This window comes from Berghia stephanieae, chromosome 9 (assembly GCF_034508935.2).
Source record: "Berghia stephanieae isolate SIO BIC M18660-M18661 chromosome 9, UCSD_Bste_1.3, whole genome shotgun sequence".
Lineage (NCBI taxonomy): Eukaryota > Metazoa > Mollusca > Gastropoda > Nudibranchia > Aeolidiidae > Berghia > Berghia stephanieae.
In genome coordinates, this window is record NC_088368.1 from 47193747 (window position 1) to 47201246 (window position 7500).

Here is a 7500-nt window from a genome sequence, read left to right on the forward strand (position 1 = left end):
GAATTTCACGAGAAAGAAATACGTTTCTCTCATTAAACCCAAAAAACTTTCGAAAATTATTTCCCCATTTTTAAAACATTGGGGACGGTAAAAATGCTTCTTTTTTTTTTTTCCCCCCATTTCAATCTAAACACTAATTTGCTACCGTTTGAATAAAAACTTCTTCCGTAAACCGGAAATAACTACCGAAAAAAACTATTTTTTATTGTATGAACCCTTTGAACTTGTATAATCCTGATTGATGAATCATTTAGTGGAACAAAAACTTTAAAGGGATGTCTAAAACATAACAGAGGGCGGGAGTGACGTCATTTTCGTTCCCTCTATACGTGGGGGTTTTAGTTTTTAAAATTTGATTGTTTAAAAAAGGTTTTTTTCTTTTTGTTCTAATGAAATTAACGCTAGTTATTAAAAAAAATTAAAATTTATTTTTAACGCGAATTATCCATTAAACGTGCCAAACGCTTTAAAAAGGGTCCGGGGCCAAAGCCTTTTAACATGTGGAGGGGAAGACGCCTTTTGGGCGATTTGATTTTTATTTTCGAAAGAGACAACGCTTTAGGGCCCGGGTACTCATTTAACACCTGAGTACGGGGGAGAAATTTAATAAAGAGCCTTTTCCCAAGGGAAAAAATGCCCGGTAACCCGGGCCCTTCCCATAAGAAGCGGTGTCAACACTTCCCCCCCCGGGCCCCAAAAATTAAAAACATAATGCCAATAAGAAAGGGACCCGAGGTGCTAAAAATCAAAAACAACAACTTACTCAAAGAACGAAAGAAAAAAGAAAAAAAAAAAACCCCAAAAAGCACGAAAAAAGAAAAAATTGAAATTAAGGACAAATTTTCAAAAAAAGAATTTAACAAGAAAAAAAAAAAAATCCACGAAAAAAAGAAAGATGGGAAAAGGGGCAATTTTCCAAAAAGATTTTGTGTTTGTTTGATCGAATTACCCCCACGCGCGTGACGGGAAAATTTGTCAACGCCCTGCATGGGGTTAAATTAACTTAATACGGGTTTTATCTAATATTTCTTTTTATTATTTTAATTATTATTATTATTATTATTATTTTATTTTATTTTTTATTATTATTATTATTATTATTATTTTATTATTATTATATACCATTTTAGATAATACGGGGAATAGGAAAGTGGCTGGGGGGGGGGGGTGGGGGGGGGGGGGGGGGGGGGGGGTTGGGGAAATAACTGTGGGGGTGGGCGTGAGGGGGGGGGGTGGTGGTGGAACTAACTGTGGGGGTGGGGGGGGGGGGGTAGAACTAACTGTGGGGGTGGGGTGTGAGTGGGGGGGGGGGGAACTAACTGTGGGGGGGGGTGTGAGGGGGGGGGGGGGTGGGAATAAATGTGGGGGGTGGGGGGTGATGGGGGGGGGGGAACTAACTGTGGGGGTAAAAATACAACGGTACTCTGAAAACAAACAAAAAAAACCCCAAAAAACCCCAAAGCAAACGCGTATTCAAAAGTGTGACCCAACGTCTCAAAACGGTATTATGTCGAGATGGACCAATCTAAAATTTTAACCAGCAAATGGTTAAAATACAAAAATTTGGTATTTAGCACGTAAAATATGAATTCCTTTTCCCCCTTTAAAACAAAAAAAAGCTTTAGCAGATTTTTTTGGCTTCAAATTCCATTTTCAGAATCTGAGTCATCATCCCGACTTAATACCGTTTTGTGACTCTCATGAGAGTTTTTTTGTTTTTGTTTTTTTTTTTGGGCATTTCCAGGGTTAATTCAATCAATGGTTATTTGAAGGGCCGGTTTTCTGGCCAAATTTGTGACCCCTCGTCACAAAACGGTATTAAGTCGGGATGATGACTCAGATTTTGTAGGTCTTCCTTGAAGAAGTCCCAGCTTTGAGTTTTGAGTTTTTGCAAAACCGGGGGCTATTTTTAAATCTGAGCGTTATTTGAATCAATCGGAATTTTAAGGATGAGTTCTTGTTTGACCAAAATTTAAAATACACGTCATTTTATATTATTTGGGGGGGGGGGGGGGGGGGGGGGGGAGGTGGTTTTGTTCGTTTGTTTTTTTTGTTTTTTTTTTTGTTTTTTTTTTGTTTTGTTTTTGATTTTTTTGTTGTTTTTTTTTTGGGTTTTTTTTTTTGCTGACGATAATGTTGACGGTTGACATTTTCAGGTTATCTGTTGTCGATAATTGGATTCAACAGTCTGATGTCACGTTGCCCAGCAACGGCGAGCAGCCTGGTTCTAAACAAAGAAAATCGGTACTTTTTATTCCAGTTAGCCAGTTACTAAGTTACCATGCGTCATTAGGAAGGAAGTGACGTCACGACTGTTGAATAGTATGACTCATTCCATCTGAATAATATCCTGCTGGCGACCCAGCAAGAGAGAGAGAGAGAGAGAGAGAGAGAGAGACAGAGAAAGAGAGAGAGAGAGCGAGAAAGAGAGAGAGAGAGAGAGAGAGAAAGAGAGAGAAAGAGAGAGAGAGAGAGAGAGAGAGAGAAAAGAAGAAAAGAGAGAGAAAGAGAGAGAAAGAGAGAGAGAGAGAGAGAAAGAGAGAGAGAGAGAGAGAGAGAAAGAGAGAGAAAGAGAGAGAGACAGCGAGAGAGAGAGAAAAAGAGAGAGAGACAGAGAGAGAGAGAGAATTATAACAATACGCTTCAACAGTCGTGACGTCACTTCCCTCGTAATGACGCATAGTAACTTAGTAACGGGCTCTAAACTATCGGAACAATGGCGGACGCCCTTATGAAATATTTCCCCGACGAGCATAAAAGTGTATCCAAGGAGAAAAACAATTATAAATCTGATCATGTTTTGACATTTATACATTTGATCACAAGACATATGAAAAGTTCTAGCCAGCATGAAGAATAAAAAGTACCAATTTTCTTTGTTTAGAACCAGGCTGGTTGCCGTTGCTGGGCAACGTGACATCAGACTATTGAATCCAATTATCGACAACAGATAACCTGAGAAACTTCAACCGTCAACATTATCGTCAGTGCAGCTTGACAGTTTCCATTCTGTGAGAGAGTTTGTTTTTTGTTTGTTTTAATAAAACCCAAAAAAGTCTAATTCTCACGTGACTGGAACATATTTTCACACTTTTTTTGTTAATTTTTGTTTTTAAGGCTTTTACGGCGCTTGCAACACATTTAGGTTATATCAGCGCCAGTAAAAAGGAAGAAAATGGGATAGTAAAAAGTTTTAGAATTACAATTAAAGTACCCAAGAAAAAGTAAGACAAAGGGGAACTGGGATCAAATAGGGATCAGATGTAGATTCCAAGAGCATATCACCAATGTACTTAGTTTGAGATCACCTATAAGTCTCATCCGGACACAAGCACAAAATCCAACAAAGAGGAACACACTTTAATAAATACCTTCAATTTCACTGTTCCTTCATAGGGGTGCACCGATAACACACATTTCGGAAAACAAGATTATCAAAGATTGAAAGAAAACCAACACAACAACAACAACAACAACAACAACAACAACAACAACAACAACAACAATAACAACAACAACAACAACAACAAAGAATAGCCGCAAATGTCTAGACAAGCAGACTATTTTCTAGTGCCAGATTATTTTATGTTTAAATGCCAAACAAAATGTACTTTAAATTTGGAATGGTCTAAATAAATATCAAAATTTTAGAAGCATCACATTTTCTAGAAAATTCCCTTAGAAGTGGAAAAAAATAGTGAATTGGTTTTCACATTTCCATGACCAGTGTCCAGACAAGACCTTTTTGTTTTGTTTTGTTTTAATGACCATTTTAAAAAAAAGAGAATTCATTAAAAATGCCAAATTGGCATACGGCACGTGACGGCTCGTGTGTCTGTTTATAAGGGGAATCCCCTTGGACGAGAACTATGATGAGATGTTTAAACTGAATTCATTGGAAAATGAAACATTTTTACAAATTAATTCTACTTCTTCTTTCAGCTTATCCCACATTTTACAGGGTTGCCATAATGAATTCCACATCTCCATGCATCTCGGTTCATTGCATCATCTTCCTCCAGGCCCAATTCTTTCATATCATCCTTTACCTTATCAAACCATCTAGTTTTTGGGCGTCCCATTTTCCTCTTTCCCGCTATTTGTAAGTCCAATACTTTCCTTCCCACGTACTCCCTCTCTCGTCTCTTTACAAACTTTACACGTCCGACCCATTTCAATCTATCTTCTCTCATCTTTATTGACACATTCTTCACTTCAGTCAACCTACGATTTTTACACATTAATTTTTGGTTATGAAATATCTAAGAAAATTACTTTGAGGGCTGGAATAAAGGAAATCTTTCACAGGTTTCCAGTTATTAAATTCGTTTTATCTTTTTTGCCATGATAAAAAAAAAAATAATCCATTTAATTTGTGCGGCTATATGGTCTTTAGGATCGAAAGGTCCTGGGTTTGATCCTCGCTCGGCTCATAGTTGAGTCCTTGGAAAAGATTACTTATATTATCTCACAGTACGCAGGTGTAAAATGAGTATCTGGCAGTCAACAGCGTTGTCTCTCGACAAAAAAAATTGTAATATCGTCTAACAGGCGTCATGTCTCGTTCTACATTATGTTACGTGTTGCTAATAGTCAGTGACCCTTTGTAAAGCGCCTTGAGCACATTTAGTGGATACTTTTTTCTTTCTTTCTAGTCAGCTGATCCTGCGGAGGACGTTGCTTCCCGAACTTTCTTGCGAAACAGATGACGGTTTTCCGCCAGTCTACTTGCTTGAGTTGTTGTCATTCCCAGCCATTCACATATATATTGTTCCCAACTTCTTGTTGGTCTATCTCTTCCTCTCTTGCCGTCTACCCTTGTGGATGCTGCGCTAGATAAAAGCTCTAGTTTTGTTTTGTTTTTGCTTTTTTAATAAATCCACACCTGTGAAAGAATGCTATAACATATTACGTTGGTTTGGGGGTGTTTCCATTACAACAATGAGGCCATGGTGAGTTGGGGAATCAGACCTGTATGTAGATAGTATGCGCTTGGCTAAGAGGCTTACACAACATTGCCATCCGGAAGTATAACGGACCAACACACAAAACTATGTGTAGCCTTGAACGTTTATAGATAGTATGCGCTTGGCTAAGAGGCTCATAACATTGCCATCCGGAAGTATAACGGACCAACACACAAAACTATGTGTATCCATGAACGTTTATAGTCTGGTTAATACAGTTTAGTGAGAATTACTCATAAACGCGGATGGCAAAAAACAATAACAAAGACCTGAGTGGCGTAAACTTCGAACTATCTATAATATATTACGTTGGTTTGAGAGTATTTCCATTACAGCAATGAGACCACGATACTTTGGGTAACCAGACCTGTATATAGGTACACGTGACTCAAGCACACATCGAGGGCTCTATGTAAGAATTACCTTTAAAAAACGTGAGCTTTTCTATGGCGCAATTTTCACTAAACGTGCTCAAAAAACGCGGTTTACACAGGGTCCCTGGCCAACAGTAACACATCGCATGAAGAACGGAACAAAACATGACGCCTGTTAGGCGATATTAAACATTTTTGAGAGACAAAACACTGTAAACGGTCAGGTGCTCATTTTACACCTGAGTACGGTTGAGAGAAATGTGAATTAAGAGATTTTTTTTTTCCCAAGGACTCAACTATGCGTCGTCAAGCGAGGCTCGAACTCAGGACCTTCCGATCCGGAAGTGTCTTGTGTCCTAGCACAAGACCAAATAGCCCCACAAACCTATGTCCCCTCTCGACCACCATATAGGGAATGAGATTAGCGTCCCTTGATTGGACGTCACCTTACAGAGAGAACGTCAACATGGTTTTGCGCATGCGTCTCTCTCGTCCTCACTTTCGGTGAAGTGTCTAGCCATTTCCCGCTTCACCGAAGCGAGGACTAGAGACGCATGCGCACAAACCAACTGACGTTCTATCTCTAATAACTTTTCGCCCGGTGACGTCCAATCATGGGACTGCTACTCTTCCGCTAAACCGCATTTCCCAAAATGTTCGAATAGATGTCCTCAGAGTTTCGTAGGTTTTGTTTTTTCATCCTGGTTATATGATTTAGGTCACTGGAACTGTATTTAAAAACCTGACTTTATAAACGTTCATGGTAAAAACAACAGGCATGTTTTTGTGTGTTTGTTGTTGGCAGGACTTGTAGCCTTGAGCAATTATAGTTTTAGCGCTATACTATAAAGTAACCTTTTTGTTTTTATATTTTTTTTATCATCGTGGGGGGGGGGGGGGGGTTAATCGATTAATACACCATCTATTGTTAGGCCGGATTCCAGACACCACCTTTCCATCACTTCACAGTCACCACCATAATTATCCATGATTGTCATCATGACCTTTTGGGTCCTGGGTTCAAACCTCCGGCATAGCGTAAAATGTGCCATGTACGTTAAAACGTTGTTCTTTCCGAAAAAATTTGTAAACCCTAACAGCGTCATTCCCCTAAAGTTAAATGTTTGTTGCCAGGACCCTTGTAAAGCGCTTGAGCAATTTAGTGATATTGCGCTATTTAAAGTCAGTTTTGTTTTTTGTTTTTTTTTTCTTTTTTTTTTTTTTTTTTGTTGTTTTTTTTTTTTTTTTTTTTTTTTGGGGGGGGGGGGGGCTTAATGATAATATTATCATCTACTGTGAGATTCAACTAACTACCTTTCATGTTCAAGTCGGGCTCCAAACACAGCCAGTACCAAGTGATATTAACCCCCCCTACAACTACAGAAAATCCACTCGTTACGATACAACCAACATTTTAACCCTCTCCTTACCAACTACAGGAAAATCGTCACATTCGTTACGATACAACCAACATTTTAACCCTCTCCATACCAAATACAGGAAAATCATCACATTCGTTACGATACAACCAACATTTTAACCCTCTCCGTACCAACTACAGGAAAATCGTCACATTCGTTACGATACAACCAACATTTTAACCCTCTCCGATACCAATACAGGAAAATCGTCACATTCGTTACGATACAACCAACATTTTAACCCTCTCCTTACCAACTACAGGAAAGTCGTCACATTCGTTACGATACAAACCAACATTTTAACCCTCTCCATACCAACTACAGGAAAATCGTCACATTCGTTACTATACAACCAAAATATTTCTTATTCAAATTTCTCTTGTACATCATAAAATATAAAGAAAATGAACACAGTGTGGAGTAATGTTTTGGTAAAGAAATTATGTATCGCTATAACTTTTCTTCTATTGTGTTTGAGTGATAAAATAACTATTTTTGCGTTAGTTGTGTGTGGTGAAGTTTTGGGGAAAGTCCTGAAAATGGCTGGTATGGAGAGGGTGAAGGTTCAAATCCAGTCTTTATCCAATCACACTCACCGGTTGCCATCATAATTGTTGAAAATATGAAGAATTTATTGTATTACTTCCCTTTGTTTACGAGATTATAATTTGCCTTTATTCTGAACTGTTTGGACTGCAATGTTGTTGACTTTAGTTTTTGATTTTGATAAAAAAGAAG

General features: G+C 38.4%; 1 protein-coding gene across 1 annotated transcript in view; it reads right to left on the reverse strand.

Annotated features, from left to right (window-relative positions):
• LOC144979266 (uncharacterized) overlaps positions 1-7500 on the reverse strand; it is a 75121-nt gene that overhangs the window by 63609 nt on the left and 4012 nt on the right. The window lies entirely within an intron of this gene.